This window comes from Pseudorca crassidens, chromosome 5, assembly GCF_039906515.1.
Source record: "Pseudorca crassidens isolate mPseCra1 chromosome 5, mPseCra1.hap1, whole genome shotgun sequence".
In the NCBI taxonomy this organism is placed as follows: domain Eukaryota; kingdom Metazoa; phylum Chordata; class Mammalia; order Artiodactyla; family Delphinidae; genus Pseudorca; species Pseudorca crassidens.
In genome coordinates this window covers 88,548,321-88,566,614 of record NC_090300.1, presented here as the reverse complement: position 1 = coordinate 88,566,614, position 18,294 = coordinate 88,548,321, and the positions used below count along the sequence as shown (strand labels likewise).

Below are 18,294 nucleotides of genomic sequence, written 5' to 3'. Positions count from 1 at the left end.
TCAGACTATATTACAAAGCTACAGTAATCAAGATAGTATGGTACTGGCACAAAAACAGAAAGATAGATCAATAGAACAGGATAGAAAGCCCAGAGATAAACCCACACACATATGGTCCCCTTATCTTTGATAAAGGAGGCAGAAATGTACAGTGGAGAAAGGAGAGCCTCTTCAGTAAGTGGTGCTGGGAAAACTGGACAGGTACATGTAAAAGTATGAGATTAGCTCACTCCCTAACACCATACACAAAAATAAGCTCAAAATGGATTAAAGACCTAAATGTAAGGCCAGAAACTATCAAACTCTTAGAGGAAAACATAGGCAGTACACTCTATGACATAAATCACAGCAAGATCCTTTTTGACCCACCTCCTAGAGAAATGGAAATAAAAACTAAAATAAACAAATGGGACCTAATGAAACTTCAAAGCTTTTGCACAGCAAAGGAAACCATAAACAAGACCAAAAGACAACCCTCAGAATGGGAGAAAATATTTGCAAATGAAGCAACTGACAAAGGATTAATATCCAAAATTTATATGCAGCTCATGCAGCTTAATAACAAAAAAACAAACAACCCAATCCAAAAATGGGCAGAAGACCTAAACAGACATTTCTCCAAAGAAGATATACAGACTGCCAACAAAGACATGAAAGAATGCTCAACATCACTAATCATTAGAGAAATGAAAATCAAAACTACATTGAGATATCATCTCACACCAGTCAGAATGGCCATCATCAAAAAATCTAGAAACAATAAATGCTGGAGAGGGTGTGGAAGAAAGGGAACCCTCTGTTGGTGGGAATGTAAATTGATACAGCCACTGTGGAGAACAGTATGGAGGTTCCTTAAAAACCTACAAATAGAACTACCATATGACCCAGGAATCCCACTACTGGGAATATACCCTGAGAAAACCATAATTCAAAAAGAGTCATGTACCAAAATGTTCATTGCCGCTCTATTTACAATAGCCCAGAGATGGAAACGACCTAAGTGTCCATCATCGGATGAATGGATAAAGAAGATGTGGCACATATATACAATGGAATATTACTCAGCCATAAAAAAAACCGAAATTGAGCTATTTGTAATGAGGTGGATAGACCTAGAGTCTGTCATACAGAGTGAAGTAAGTCAGAAAGAGAGAGACAAATACCATATGCTAACACATATATATGGAATTTAAGAAAAAAAAATGTCATGAAGAACCTAAGGGTAAGACAGGAATAAAGATACAGACCTACTAGAGAATGGACTTGAGGATATGAGAAGGGGGAAGGGTAAGCTGTGACAAAGTGAGAGAGAGGCATGGACATATATATACTACCAAGCATAAGGTAGATAGCTAGTGGGAAGCAGCCGCATAGCACAGGGAGATCAGCTCGGTGCTTTGTGATCGCCTGGAGGGGTGGGATAGGGAGGGTGGGAGGGAGGGAGACACAAGAGGGAAGAGATATGGGAAAATTGTATATATATAACTGATTCATTTTGTTGTAAAGCAGAAACTAACACACCATTGTAAAGCAATTATACTCCAATAAAGATGTAAAAAAAAAAAAAAATGTCCAGGTTTTAATCCAAAATTACTAGGCATGTGAAGAACCAGGAAAATCTCAACTCACATGAGAAAAGATAATTAACAGTCACAAACACTGAAATGAGACAGATATTGAAATTGTCTGACAATGATTTAAAAGTAGCTATTATAAAAATGCTCCAGCAAGGAACAGTCTTGAAACAGGAAAATAAAACCAACAACAATAACAACAAAATCACTCAATAACAAAATGAAGATGACAGTGAAAAGAGTCACTGAGCTTTAAGACAGATCAGATCCAATTTGAACAACAGAGAAAAATAAGTAAGAACAGGCTCAGGGACCTGTGGAGCAATAACAAGAAGTATAGCATTCTTTTCATCATAGTATCAGAAGGAAAGCAAAAAGGGTTTAGTGCTGAAAAAATATCTGGAGAAATAATGACTGGAAATCTCCCAAATTTTGTGAAATACATAAATCTACATGTTCAAGAAGTGTCGGAAACTCCAAACAGAATAGAAACAAACAGAAAACCCATGTCCCGATACATGAAACCTAAACTGTGGAAACTGAAAATAAGGAAAAATATCTTAAAATCACCTAGAGGAAATCACACATTACCAGTAAGGGAACAATGATCCAAATGACTGTGGATTTCTCATCGGAAACCACAGAAGCCAGAAGGAAATGACATACCTTTTTAAAAGTGCTGAGAGAAAAGAACCATCAACATAGAATTCTATATCCAGTAAAAATAGCTTTACAGAAGTGAAATAAAGACAATGTCAGGGGACTTCCCTGGTGGCACAGTGGTTAAGAATCTGCCTGCCAGGACAGGGGGCACGGGTTTGATTCCTGGTCTACAAAGATCCCACATGCCGCAGAGCAACTAAGCCCATGCGCCACAACTACTGAGCCTGCACTCTACAGCCCACAAGCCACAACTACTGAGCCTGCAGGCCACAACTACTGAAGCCCGTGCACTCTAGCGCCCGCGTGCTGCAACTACTGAGCCAGCGTGCTGCAACTACTAAAACCCACACGTCTAGAGCCCATGCTCCACAAGAGAAGCCACTGCAATGAGAAGCCCTCACACCGCACCGAACAGTAGCCCCCACTCGCCACAACTAGAGAACAGCCTGCACACAGCAATGAAGACCCAATGCAGCCAAAAAAAAAAAAAGACATTGTCAGATGAAAAAGAACTAAGAAAACTGGTTGCCAGAAGAACTGTTCTAAAAGAATTGCTAAAGGAAGTTCTCCAAACAGAAGGAAAATGATACCAGAGGAAATTTTATACATCAAGAATAAAGGAAAAGCAACAGAAATGATAAACATGTGTCAACAGAATGAACTGTTCTTCTCCTCTTGAGTTCTTTAAAACATGCTTGATAGTTGAAAGAAAAAATTGTAACATTATCTGATACGGTTTTCAGTGTACGTAAAGATAATATATGACAACAATATTGCAAAACTGGGAGAGTAAAAGAACTTATACGGTGTCAAGATTTCTACATTCTACTTGAAGTGACAAAATATTGATTCTAAAAAAGATTGTGAACCTAAATGGGAGGGAAATCCAAAAGGGAAGGGATAAATATATATGTATGGTTGATTCATTTTGCTGTGCAGTAGAAGCTCACACAACATTGTAAAGCAACTATACTCCAATAAAAATTAATTTTAAAAAACCCAAGCAATTCCTGTTAGCACCTGAAAAAATAATTTAAAAAAATTAAAAAATAAAGACTGTGAAAAGTATACATATTGCAACCTACAGAATAACCCCTAAAAATATACAAAGATATATAGTCAAAAGCACAATAGATAAATTAAAATGAACAATAAAAATGTTCACATAACCTCAAAACAAGGCAGGAAATGGGAAATGGAGGAATGGAAAACAGAGGGAACAAACAGGAAACAAAATATAAAATGGTAGACATAAATCCAAACATATCAATAATTACAATAAATGTAAATGTAATTATTGATACACACATACATTTACAATTTCCTGGAGCCATATACAGCTGGTCCTCCATATCCACAGGTTCTGCAGGTGTGGATTCAACCAACCACCCATCTAAAATATTCCAAAAAATTTCCAGAAAGTTCCAAAAAGCAAAACTTGAATTTGCCCTACACTGGAAATCACTTACATAGCATTTATATTATATTTACAATTACCTACATAGCATTTACATTGTATTAGGTATTATAAGTAATCCAGAGATGATCTAAAGTATAAAAAGGGACGTATGCAGGTTATATGCAAATAATAGGCCATTTTATATAAGGGACTTGAGCATCCTGGGATTTTGATATCCTTGGGGGTTCTGGAACCAACTCCCCCACAGATACAAAGGGATGACTATATACTAATAAGGAAAAAAACACAGTACTGTGGTATGAATTAACAGGAGCGTCCTACCTTAGACAGGATGATCTAAGAAAGTTGCTTTGGAGAAGTATCATTTAAGCTAAGATTATGGAGTGAAGAAGGACCCACCCAAGAAAAGAGTGAGTTTAAGAAGTGCCAGTTCCAGCATGCTTCAATGAGAACACTGAGAGAAAGTGAAATCTGAATAGTCACAGTTCTCCTCCAAAGCAAGATAAGATTTGCGGCACCTCAAGTGCACTCAACAGCAAATACTGTTAGAAGCCAAGCACTCCTTGGGGGAAACACCAGAGGAATAGAAAAACTTCACTGGGTCCTGGATGGAACAACATCTTGTGGAGGTAGATAGATTCTACTCTGCTCTGGCTAATATTGGGCAACAAGGAAAAAAAAGGTGCCTGCACTTGCAGCTGTCATTGCTGCTAACAAAGCTCCTAGAGCACTTTGATCATGGCTGCCAAGTAGAAGTCTGGAACTCTTCTTCATCCCATAGAACAATCTCACCAGAGCAGGTGTGTCCTGAGGTGAACCATACTACTGCTACTATGGTTACCTAGAAGTTGGAGATCAAGCATTCAGCACCTCATCAGCACAGGGTAACCAGCACAATGAGCCATTCCATGACTGTGAATGAATTCTGACAACTCCAGCTCCAGTAACTCCTGGGCAAATTCCTAAATGGCAGTAACCAGTGACAAAATAGCCTCCTGCTACCTACCTGGGCACTCTAATTAACTCTTGATGTACCAAGTGGTTGAGGACCAATATAAACAAGATACAGTTTCCCAAGTTCTGTTCATACAGCTTACCCAGAAACTTCTTCCTTTTTCTCTCCATATTGCTTTGCTTCAGTCCTAGCTTTTGGATTGAATTCACTTGTTAGTTGGACCATTGTGCTTGGGTTTGTCTTCTGATCTTGGTTTCACTGACTTATTGACAACCACTCTCTAAGGACTTTGACAAAATAAAAAAAATCACTCTGTTTCTTTTCATGCTGCCCAACTCAAGTGGGATAAGTCTTCATTATCTTAGCTCTTGAACTCAACCCTGAAATCATACACAGAGATGTCTCACAGGTAAGGTTTTTCTCATTATAAGGGAAGATTAGGGCACTGGTAAGTCCCCTTGTCAAATAAGAAATGATGGCTCGAAATGAAGAAAGGGAAAGCGAACAGACACTCCATCACTCCATCTCTAACTTTGGCTTTCTATGAAATCTTTTTTTATTTTCCTGGCATAGGTGAACAAAAAAGTTGGAAAGAGGAGGATACATTTTATTTTGTTTTGTTTGTAAAGAAATAGGCCTATTTACACAGATGGAACAATATGAGTGGAAAGTAACTGGGAGAGGAATCTAGTAAAAGTGAAATAAGAAAGGGCAAATTCTGTGACATACTAAGTCTAATTGTTAAAATCCCTTTTAAAATTTGGTGCCAAATAGTGTTGTTTTACTTTATAGATGGATCTGAAGTATCCATGCACAATGCTAAAGATTTAATACTAAATGTGTTCTACTACTGAAAATAGGACCAAGGTCTCTAAACAACCAGATAAGAGCATACCATACTGACAAAAGTGTGCAAAAATGCTAATAAACTCAGATCATAGGAAGAGGAACTGATTGTTATGATCTTATTCCCTAAATATAAATCTCCAACTCAAGGCATTCTGCAACTGTCACTGGGTCAACACAACAGAAGCAAGGGATTAACTTAAATCCTGCCTTTTCAGTCAAACAGATGGACAAATACTCATGAGAATAGCACATGGACCAGGAAGATGATAGCAGAAAATTGCCCATGCTCAGCTCACCTCTGCGTGACTAAACCCTGTTCTGCTGGTCTTCTGATGACTTAAGAGAGCAGGGTAGGTATCCTGAAAATAGAAAAATAATGGTCCACTACTAGGAAAATATACTGAAATCACTAGGGGAGCTTTTTTCCCCCAAATTAACCCTTTCCCGCCTTCACCTGAGAATGACTACATTTAATTGGTACAATCACTTTAGGTAAAGGACATGAAGAAAATTAAGGTATAATGGTAGGCTTGCCATCAGCAACTATGCCTATTAAAAATACTCTGAAAAGCCAACACTCTGACAATATTCTGAGAAGCCAAGGATATTGGTTAACTTTATACAACCATGATAAATTGGACACTTCACCAAAACATGAAGGCTACTTGACTCCACATTTGCCTCAATCAACAACAGGCAAGGGAGAGGCCCAATATGCCAAGTCACCATCCCACAGCTTAGGGATGACTCACTCTGACAGGAAAAGTAGAGTGTTTTACTCTCATCTCATTGAACCCTGTTCATTTTCACATAACACCACATGGTTCCTAATATGCACCACAGTGGCAACTTTGAGTCTTTAGATCCAAATGCCATGAGTGAGCTGGGGTAGTGCTGTTTCTCTTCCCTCATTTTCATGGCAACAAAGGGGAAAGGTGGCAATCAGACTTTATACCAGGACTACTGGAGTATGGCCCCAGGCTTCTCCCCAAAAGAAATGTGGACCACAGTCACACATGGAAATTACAAGCTCTGCTTAGAATAAAAGGAAACCAAGTCATATTAAAGGCAAGTTACTTTGTCTTTTACCCTGTTCTTACTAGGAAATTTAAAGATCTCTAAAACATTGTTTTCAAACTGTCCAGTATACTATTAGTGGTCTTGAAGTTAAGAGAGTGGGTTTTAGACTTTAAAAGAAAAGGAAAAATAGAAAAGGATAGGACAGAATGAGATAAAATTGATAGAATGGAAAATACTTGTAGGTATCATGCACAGAAAGGGTAAATACTGTGATATTTTTGTTTCAATTTATAAATGCCTGCATTAGTATACTAGGTCATGATTTAAATGCATTTCTTTCTGTGGTTTATGAAAATGTTTGAAAACTACTGCCACAAGTGATACCTTTCTGATTCCCCAAATAGAATTTCGCTATAGAAATGCTACTGGCTTTGGGAGCTGGCCAAGTCTCCTTTGTAAGTAATTAGTCCATATATTGCAGAACTTAAAGTCATGTCTTTTCCCTATCTACTAAATTCCAATAGTGCTTCCTGGTCACTGTAACAACCACACATTTCCAAATGCTACCTGGGAAGTGATGTCACCCTTTATAAAGAAATATGAATCCATAGATCAAAGGTTGCTAACTCAATTCACACCTGCTGAAAAGAAAGTGTTTCCAAGTATCCTTTTGTATCTAGAGCTTGACATCCAATGGAGATTGCTTTGTAGGCCTTTATCTGGGAAGCGTATACTGCTCTACTTAATCTGCAGATTAAGTCTTCTGTTCCAAGCACCCATCAATCTGATACTAAATTCATTAGCAAAATGAAATGAAAAGAACACAACATAAATTGCTATTAATGGAGTTCCAGGCATGTCACTCCCCACACAATGTACTAAAAATGGACTCATCTCTATTTGAGTGTCTCCACACAAGTATCTGTGCTTTTCAATACATAGCATTTCAGAAGGGAGCTTTTTCTTATGGCTACAAAGACATTTTATAAAGCTCCCTTTCAAGGCTAAACTTCAGGAATTTTCACCATCAATTTATGCTGACCGAGTATTTACTCTTTGGTGGATTCTCTCTTCTACAGACAGGATCCAGTAAGGAGAAATTATGGTTTCTCGCCTAAAGAATTGAAATTGTAATATTTTTTAGAGTCCAGATATTTCTTACTTCCTGTGACTTATTTTGTATGACAGTGATAAACAGCTCCTAATGCTTCATCTGCCATTCTTATTCACAGAATCAGGGAACAATATAATATATAAAATTTTAAAAACGAAGACAGAATCAGCTGGTAGCATCCTATTGCAGCACAATATTTATACTTACACTTCTGTGGGGGAATTATTCTTCTTTGGGGTAGAGTATAATCTTTATAGATTTCTAAAAGTTAGATACTTTGAAGATATCAAGAGAAATAGTCTAAATTTATAAATTACTCAGAAATGGTAAAATTGCACTTGAATTTTTCACAAAATTGCCTATCTCTGGCTAGCTCAGGACCAAACTATGTGTAACCAAGATTTAAGTAGACCAAAACCTAAAATTCACAAATACTCTGAATTACCCAGCTATTTTCTTTCCAGGACCCCAAGAGGAACTAAATAGAATTCTCACTTCCTTCACTTCCCATAATGAGCACCAATGGACAATTAGTTAGAGATGGACAAGCAAACCCTAAAGGAGTGTTTTTAAGACAGAAAATTACACGGGTAGCTCAAGGCTTACCTTCAAATAATTTATTGGATAAAATGTGAAGAAACAAAAAAATGGACATGAAGAAAGATAAAAGTGGAAATGAGGAATATCCTACTGTATGTTTAAATGATAAAGTGAACAAAGAAATATGAGAAAAAAAGACCATTTATTTTTTAAATAGGAAGACTGATCAAATGAGTAAAAGAAGGTCACATCAGGTGAAAATTGATATTGATTTCTTTCCTCTAATATTTGGAAGAGTTCTAAAAAGTAAATAAAATGAGATAACAAGACAAAAAAAAAAAGGTCACGTAGTGGATGGTCTGGGGGATAAATCCAGGTAGATTGCACATTGCAAGTGTTCAGTAAAAATTATTCAAATTGAGAAAGAAAATCCATTCGATGTTGGGTAAGATAAAAAAAAAAATCCATAAGAAAAAAATGAGGTTGGCAAGAGACAGCAAAACCAAGTGAGTTTCCTTTTGTTGTTCTTGTTGTTTCAATTTTGTCTGTTCGTTTGTTTTGGTGTTTTGTATGCCAAGGGAATAAATAAGTTAGCAATATGCAGGGAAATTCAGAGATGTTTTATTAAGTTAGTAACAAAAAATGTATACACACATACTAAGCAAATGCACACCCACACACATGCACATGCACTAGGAAAACATTAAGCAGATTCCCATGCCTCAGATGTATTTTGAAGCATACAAATTCGGAGGTTCTAGATTTAAAATAATGACAAATACAAAGCTTATTCTAAAATTCATTAATAAGCTAAATGTAGATGAATCACTAGCATCAAATGGGCTCTAAGAATAAAACTGTGTCCTGAATATCCAACTAACCTGTCCTTAAAGTGTCCATTTTCACAGAGATCTGAAAGTACATTGGCAATGTGACCCAATCACACTTAAAAAAAAAAAATAGGACTAAAGACAAATGAGGGGAATATGTACAAAAGGGTAAGACCCTTGAATATCTTAAGCCCTACTTGGTTAATTGAGCTTCTCACATCCAGGCTTCCTGTGGGGTTAATTAAGCATTGGTGAGTGCAGTAACCATAATATAAAATCTACTCAGATTTTCAAAAGTGTTTTGATAAAATTTCATAGCAAAAACTGTGGAAAGAAATTTTAAGTAAACATGGAAGAAGGAATAGTTCCACAAGCATGGAACTATCTTAAAAATAGGAAGTAAAGTGTGAAGTGTAGATGTGGAGAAGACAGGCAAGCATTTTTATAAACTTTGACTATGTAATTCAAGTGATAGCTGCACATCCTTTAGACTTCACTGTCCTCTTCAGGTAGTAAAATATCAAACCACAGCATAATGGAATTCTAAAGAGCTGGTATGGCTCCTCATATACTATAGATTAAGAAACTGAGATTCAAGGGGGATTAATAATTGCCTAATATTAAAACATAAACATCAGGAAGATCTTATAAGATGTACAAATTAGAACAAAAGTTACATATGAGTTCCCCTGTGGGCATGTGTTGAGTATTATTGGGTTGGCCAAAAAGTGCCTTCGGTTTTTAAGTAAAAATAAAAGACACATTTTTCATTTTCACCAAGAACTTTATTGAGCAACGTATTCACCCTTTTGTTCCACTACCTTCTGCCACTTTTCAGGCAACTTCATAATTCCATCTTCCCCAAACTTTTTATCTTTTTGAGCAAAAAACTGTTCCAGGTGCCTTTTACAGTCTGACAGGGAACTGAAATTTTTTCCATTAAGAGAATTTTATAAAGACTTAAATAAATGGAAATCCAAAGGTGTAATGTCTGGTGAATACAGCAGATGAGTCAGAACTTCCCAGCCAAGCTGTAACAGTTTTTGCCTGGTCATCAAAGAAACATGCGGTCTTGTGGTATCCTGATGGAAGATGATGCATTTTCTGTTGATTAATTCTGGACGCTTTTCGTCGAATGCTGCTTTCAGATGGTCTAATCGGGAGCAGTACTTGGAATTAATCGTTTGGTTTTCCGGAAGGCGCTCATAATACAGGACTCCCTTCCAATCCCAACATATACACATCACCTTCTTTGGATGAACACTGGCCTTTAGTGTGGTTGTTGGTGGTTCATTTCTTTTGCCCCACGGTCTCTTTCATTCCACATTATTGTACAATATTCACTTTTGATCGCCTGTCACAATTTGTTTTAAAAACGGAACACTTTCATTACGTTTAAGTAGAGAATCGCATGCGGAAATACGGTCAAGAAGGTTTTTTTCGCTTAACTTATGTGGAACTCAAACATCAAAGTGATTAACATAACCAAGCTGGTGCAAATGATTTTCAACACTTGATTTGGATATTTTGAGTAGGTTGGCTGTCTCCCACGTGGTATAATGTTGATTGTTCTCAATTAATGTCTCAATTTCATCGCTATCAACTGGTCTACCCGACCGTGGAGCATCATCCAGTGAGAAACCTCCAGCACGAAACTTCGCAAACCACTTTTGACACATTTGATCAGTCACAGCACCTTCTCCATACACTGCACAAATCTTTTTTTTTTGCGTTTCAGTTGCATTTTTACCTTTCTTGAAGTAATAAATATAATATGCCGAAAATGTTGCTTTTTTCTTCCATCTTCCATATTAAAATGGCTACATAAAAATTCACGAATTTTGATGTCTTTTTTTAAATGCACACAGATATGACAGCTGTCACATATAATCTAACAAAATTGTTTTGAATGAAGTTAAAGACAACTAAGTGCTACTAGAGCCATCTTATGGGAAAAAAATGAACCTTTTGGCCAATCCAATATGTATTACTAGTAATAAAGAATACAAGACTATGTACTTAAATACAACCTTTGAAACATGGTCCCCAAAAAAGGACCTTCAAAGAATTATAGTACATTCTCTGAAAACATCTCAATGTGTTGTGGCTATACAGATACCAAAAATACTGGGCATCAATAGAAGCGCTTTGGATCCAGACTTGAGGATCTCCAACATTTAACAGCTAGTTATTGGAGGAAGATGCCTGGAAAGGAAACATCAAGGGAGTAACAAGGGGCACAGGAAGAAAATCAGAATGATGGCATGGAAAATAGGGCAGAAAGCATTCCACAAAGGAGGAAGTGGTCAGCAAGATAAAATGCTCAATGAGATCTCAATAAGAGTTACTTTGGTGAAGTGACAGAGGTCTCAGAAGCAGATGAGGTGAACTGATGAATGCATTGGCGAGGAAATGGAAATACAGAGTATAAACATATCTGGTGAAATTTGAGTGTAGATAGGGAAAAGAGAGAGGGCAGTAGCTAGCTGCATTTTCTATCTTTATAAATGATCCGTTCACTCACCAAATCCAGGAAGCTGACTTATTCATGACTCCTCCACCATCCTCCATACCCACTTGATCATTATGTGGTATGGATTATATTTCCACACTCTTGAATATATCATCTTATATTTATCTTCCAATGACTCACCAACGGTGATACGATAAAATCCAATCTCCTTAGTACAGGATTTAGGGCCCTTTATAATCTGACCAACATTACCCATCCAGCCTTACTTCTTACTTCCACCCTAAGGTGCAGCCATACTAAACCATTGCCATTTCTGAATGAGCCAGGCTTTCTCATTCTTCTGGGCCTTCATGCATACTATTACTTTTTCCTAGAATGTTCTCCCCCAATGCAACCACCTCCCACCCCTGCCTGCCCTTCACCTATCAAACCTATTCATCTTTCAAACTTCCATTTGAATATGATCTTTGTAAATCTTTCCTTGCTCTCCTAAGTAGATTTTAATGTTCCCATAGTAACATTTTAGGCCCCTCTTAAGGTATTAATACTTATAGAATTCTTTGTGTTTGAGACCCCAGCAGCCCATCTAGGGTGTCTCTTGAGAGCAGACACCCTATATTTTCACTTGTATATCTCTTTGCTTTGCACAAAGTTAGCACTAATAATTTTTTTTTTCTTTTAGTGAATGAAAGCATGTATTTGTTACCAAAGATGTGTTATACTAAAATACAATTAGCTTTAGTTTAGGTCATAGGTGGGATATATATAGTTGGCTACTAGAGGAAACTAGTGATTTATAAGTCAAAGGTGAATTTATTTCCTTGAAAACTTTATGTATTTGAAAATTAAGATGAATCACATTCCGATGCAAAAGAAGTTTCTTGAACCATTCTTCAATTTGGTGGCTCTCCTCAGTGACCTCAGCTTCTCTTCATTTAAAGCAAGAATCACCTAAAAAATGCACTGCATACTTGTAATATCCAGAGCACTAAAGAGGATATAAAGTTATAAATGATATATTGCCTGCTCCCACAGTTCATAATCAGGTGAGGATCCAAGACGTGTGCAAATATATACTGCTTTGAAACACCTTCAAGTGCTATTTGGGTAATAAGTGCCTTATAAGTAGCAAAAAAGGTATATAGTGACCCTGTCTAAAATGTATGGTTTCGTTAATGCCCCTAAAAGGAGAATACATTTCATTCTAGAGTTCAAAGCCAAGGAATATCTTGAATCTAGACAAGGATGATCTCTCCTATTGTAAATAGGTTTTAAGTATCCCCCTACTTAGATGTAGCAGAACGACCACAGATAAAATCACTTTGCCTATCTTTCTAGCATCCAATTAAAAACGTATAATAGAAAACATGAGAAATTAAAAACAGACAAATAAATATTTTTTTAAAGGATTCAGTTTAAGTATTTCAAGGTACAAAAAAGGTCCTATCCTATTGCTATGAAAGATAGATGGGTAATTAGGAGGAGTTTAATGATTTTTCGTGGCTCATTTAGAAAACTTGGCTTGTTTCACATGTATTTAAACACCAAACTTGGCAGTCTTTTTTTCTTCTTGAGGGTTTATGTGTTATTTGGGGGCAGGGTTTGCTTGTTTCTTCACTGAACCCCCAAATTTAGTCTCTGTTAACATAAAATAGGAAGATATGATGAGAGCAGAGGAAAATTCTGTGATTTAAAAATCTCTATTCTATTTTCTATATTTAAACTTCAAAAGATTAAAAGTAGCTTAATTATCAATTGGTCAAACTGTTTTCTAGTATTTTTGGCTCTCAGACAAGTGTCTATACAAATAATTGTCAACCTGGGGGAGGTTAATTTGAAAAGACCCCACAAGTGGTAGTTTTGATCTCTACTTTCTGCACTTTGAGAATCACTGTTCTCCTTATTCAGGCAGCTGATGTATTGCAGCTGTAGTGATTCACCTATTTTTCTTTTCAATAGTATTATTTTCACTCTATGGACTTAAAATTTTATCCTAAACTCTAGAAAAAAAAATATGACAACTGGTCAGTTTTTGAACATCCAGACCCCGTGAGTTTAAGAAACAATTCAATATTACCCATAGTCAGGCTTTTTTTCACCATAATTCCCAGTCACACCTATCATAAGCCTGGGAAGAAGAACTCGAAAGAACTTACTTAGAGCTGTCCTTTTTTTTTGCGGTACGCGGGCCTCTCACTGTTGTGGCCTCTCCCGTTGCGGAGCACAGGATCCGGACGCGCAGGCTCAGTGGCCATGGCTCAAGGGCCCAGCCGCTCCGCGGCATGTGGGATCTTCCCGGACCGGGGCACGAACCCGTGTCCCCTGCATCGGCAGGTGGACTCTCAACCACTGCACCACCAGGGAAGCCCTAGCTGTCCTTTTTTAGCATGGAAAAACTAAAAAGGCACCTGGCTTGCAATAGGGCTATAGGCCTTGCAAGTCTTCTGCATTTTGGTTTAATCAGAGATTTTCCAAAAGTCTAAAGATGATGATACATTTTTAAAAAAATAAGAGAACCATACAGCTAACGTAGCTCTGTAAACCATGGGAAAAACAATTATCTTAAGAGATGCCTTATGGGGTCATTGTTTCACATAATCAAGCAAGGAGATTAGGGGGCCAAGTCTTGGTTAGAAGTCTGGATCATTAGAATTGTTCTAACTAATGATTCTTCTTCAAGGAAAAAAGTGGGCTCCATTTCTGTTTTTAAAAATCCAGAGTGTCTGTAATAGTGCAACTAATGACAACCTTCCCGTTATTCTCACTTAAGAGGAAACCCTATAATAAGAGCTTCCCAAAATGTCAAATAATACTTGTCTCACAACAGGGCTTCTTTGTTCATTCACCATGTCTCTTTTGATATGCACAGATAATAAAAGTTCATGTAAAACTGAAGGTAATATAGAGCAGAAGCCAACACTAATTCTGTATAAATATGTCTGATTAATAAGAGTGCCATTGTTATGGTTACTTCATAATGTCATGATTGTTACAAGAATGGAGGATAGAAGTACTCTTACTCTCACTGTTTTTGTTCATCCTCTGTCATCCAACCAGTTTGTGAATTTTTCTTCGACGAGGGAAATGAAAGATAGACTTTGTCCATTAATTATTTCTGTTTCATTAGTTCATCTCATGAGCTGTGAAACTAGCTTTAAATTCAGGGGAAAAAATTAGGGTTTTATTCTAAAATTAAACCTCACATCCTCTGAAAAAAACTGAATACATGCTCCAGGCTTAATTTCTAGGCTCCCTTTTCTATATGTACAAGTACTATATCACTTCAATGATAAAATTTAGCACGATAGCACTAAGACATGGCTAGGAGCCTAACATGTTAAACCAAGGTTGCATGTGAGATTCAATTCCAAAAATTAGAAAAACCTCACCCTGTGAAGTAATAAGAAAGTCCAGAAGTGAGTATATGGTTCCTTATTGGAAACGAAATAGAAAACAAGTAATAGATAATAGCACACATTCATGGCAAACAGGCTGATAGATTTTGAAGACATTGTCTTAGGCTAGTAGATAAGTTTGTATTGTCATTACTTCGCTTTTCTCTTTAAATTCTTATCTCCCAGATCCTGGCCTCCCCCACTGGGGCAGCAGTATAATATAAAAACTTAACAGTTGATCTTAAATTTAGCTGACATTTTTATATCCTTCACAACATACTCTTTTGATTGCACCCAAGAAGGAGATCATTAAACAGTAGCAGGAGACCAGTTACCAGACCATTTTGACTGAACAAAAAACACTGTGCCTTCTTGCTGACAAATCAAACAATATTCATACAATCATTACAATCAATTTCATAAATAAAGAGCTATTAACAACTGGAGAAAAATAGGAAAAAAATTCTATTTCACCTAAGTTCCTGCATCCTCTCCTCAAACCTCACAAAGTTTCAGCAGTGGAGGACGCTATGCATGAGAAAGAATGGACTTGGTTGAACTGGAGTCTCCTGTGAAGCAGATTTTGTCAGTCAGAAGGCAAGGAAACATTTCTGTGATTATTTCAGCCTATTTTTTTGTAGTAATTAGCCAGAGTTCCATTTTGCTGGGGCTGGCATCGCTCACAGCTCACTTATTATTATTTTTTTTAATTTAGGCTTTTCTTTCCCTTTTATAAAGTAAATTTACATATTTTCAGTCTCTCAATCCCTTCTATGTTTTATTTATGAATATAGCCCTTCTTGATGGTAACTTTAATGTGAAAGTGGTAGTAATTATGTCCCAGTCTGCTAGGTTAATCACTTTCCACATTCTCTATAGAGAAGTTTAAGGTAAGTAACAGTTTACAGTCAATATTAGGTTTAATTATGCTTAATGAGAGTTAGTGTCTCTGTTTACTAACTGCATTTAGGTGTGTGGATCCTAGATGAATTTTCCCTTGGCCTCATTCTGATTTTTTAATAGTGCCACTGTGTACTGTATACTCAATGCTTAAATCTATAAAGTTGTTCCTGGAGAACAAAGCAGGGAAGGCACCTGTTTCAGTTGAGACACCATTAAATGAGTGCAGCCTTAACACAACTGCATCTTTCTTTGGGAAGGAAGGTATTATTTTATAATGCTTTCCAAACAGATCCATTTGAGAGATTAATTATTGCCTAAATTTCAGATCCTGAGTAAGTCTATACATATAAAAAGCTGTTTCATACTAAGTACTATTATCACTAGTAGTTATATAGAGTATTAAACACATCTAAGACTTTATTATATTAATCCTTCAATGTTATCATTTCAAATATTAAGATATAAAACTATTTTCACAAGTCACTGGTTTTGTCCCTCATTTTTTTTGCCTAAAAAATGTCTTTTGTCTTAAAATTGTATTTAAATTCATTGAAGCATATAGGACAAAACTTTTGTTTCCTTACTGAGCTATAACAATAAGCACCAAAAAAAATATTCAGACCTAGAGGGAATCCTGTAGTAGTGATCCAAAGGAAATTTAGTACACGTATTTTTCTTAAAGGATTCCTTTTTGCTATGTTGTGTTGTGGATAAATTTGGAGTAGAACTGAGTACTATAGTTAGTTTCTCTAAGTCTATTGATAGGCTAATCAATTCAACAAACATTTACTGAGAATCTGGTCTAAGCTAAACACAAAAATGAAGAAGGCATATTCCCTTCCCTCAAGAAGCTTACTGTCTGGGAAAGGAGACATACTTGGTGAAATAAAAAATTTGTTTACAATTAGTTTGAGAAATTTTTTGTCTTTTGAAAATTCTACCTTTAGTTAGTAATAACCTGACTTTACGTTTACTTTTAGGAAAAAAAAAATAGAGGCAAACATTTCCTTAAAAACCACAAACTAATGGGCTGAAAAGGAAAATAATGCAATCCAAACTATATGCTTAATCAGAAAAAGACTTTATACTGCTTAGATCCTGTTTTAAAAGTATTTTAGAAATAACTAAACACATGGCCTATGATAAGTATTTGCCTCTTTTTGGAAAATTAATTTCCCCTTTTGGGGTTTCTATAAAGTTAAATTTTTTTTTTTTAATCTTAAAGTAGCACACTTCAACATACAAGGGAAATCTATTTTGTAGGAAAAAAAATTAGGAACAATACATTGGATCCTTTAAGAGTCACTTTCCTTAAGAGGTCTTTATTTTCAATGTCATCATCTAAATTATTAACTTTTCATATGAAATACATCATGCTAACAGTAGCCTAGAGAAGAATTTGAACAAAACCAAATTAACCATTTCTAAAATACTTGAAATACAATGGGATGGTTATGCACTTCTAAGAAAAATATTCAGATGTTTTTAAGTAATCATCTCTCCATAATATTTTAGATTTAATTTTATGAATTTAGCAACAAAGAACATGGTTTAGTACAAAATGAGAAAAATTGCTTTAGAAGTGAAGAAATCATCTAAATATTATTAGATTTTTATTAAATAGCAACAGAAAACTGTATGCTGAACTACTGTCAGATACATGCATATCGTCTTTTTATCCAATAAAAAAACACTAAATTCCTCCATTTCAAATACTGAGGATACCAGCAAAGTGTTCACACATCTGGACATCTTTCTGCACTTACCTAAACTGACCTTCCTGCTATGTACTTTCCATCTCAGTACCTTGAGCTATGCACATTTGCGAAAACCACTTGACCAGTTTATATTCTCCTTCATCATGCTACATAGAACCATCTTGAGAACTTTCAAATTACTGACAGACACTGAGCATTCATAGGCACCAAGTTCTGTATCCCTGCTCAGCAAAATAAAAAAAGGGAAAAAACCTAGAATCAAATAGTAATAAAGTCCCTCTCACCCTGATAAACATTATTTAAAAAGTCAGTCTCATACTGGCACCAGTTATATTAAACAAGTATGATCTTAGTGTTAACTCACAGGTTATTATATAAAAATTTCTATAGTTATGTATAACAGTCTTAATATATAAATATGCATAAATGTATTTGAATATAGCATGCATATGCAAGCCAGCTATTTATTATACTTGAATGTACATATTATATATATATTTTTTTTACAGGTAAACATTTATTCCTGAAATTTAAAGGGAAAATACTTAAACTATTTTCATAACACAAATTCTAACTGAAATAAAATGTCCTTTAAAAACTGTAATTAATGGATGTTGTGTCAAACAGTGAACCAAAGGGTCAAACCTTATAATTCACAGTTTGAGAGGTCATAGTTTAAATTATAACTTTAAAAAACTGATTATCTGTGAGTAATTTGACAAATCCATCTAATATACTCTGAATGCATATAAAGTCTTTTTGAGAGTAAAAAGAATGTATGTCCAAGTGGACAGCTGATGGAGGAAATGACCTTTTTACTGAACAAGGCTGAAGTTCAGC

At 35.9% G+C, this 18,294-nt stretch overlaps 1 protein-coding gene across 9 annotated transcripts in view; it reads right to left on the bottom strand.

The window, feature by feature from the left end:
* ZBTB20 (zinc finger and BTB domain containing 20) overlaps positions 1-18,294 on the bottom strand; it is an 816,172-nt gene that overhangs the window by 612,184 nt on the left and 185,694 nt on the right. The window lies entirely within an intron of this gene.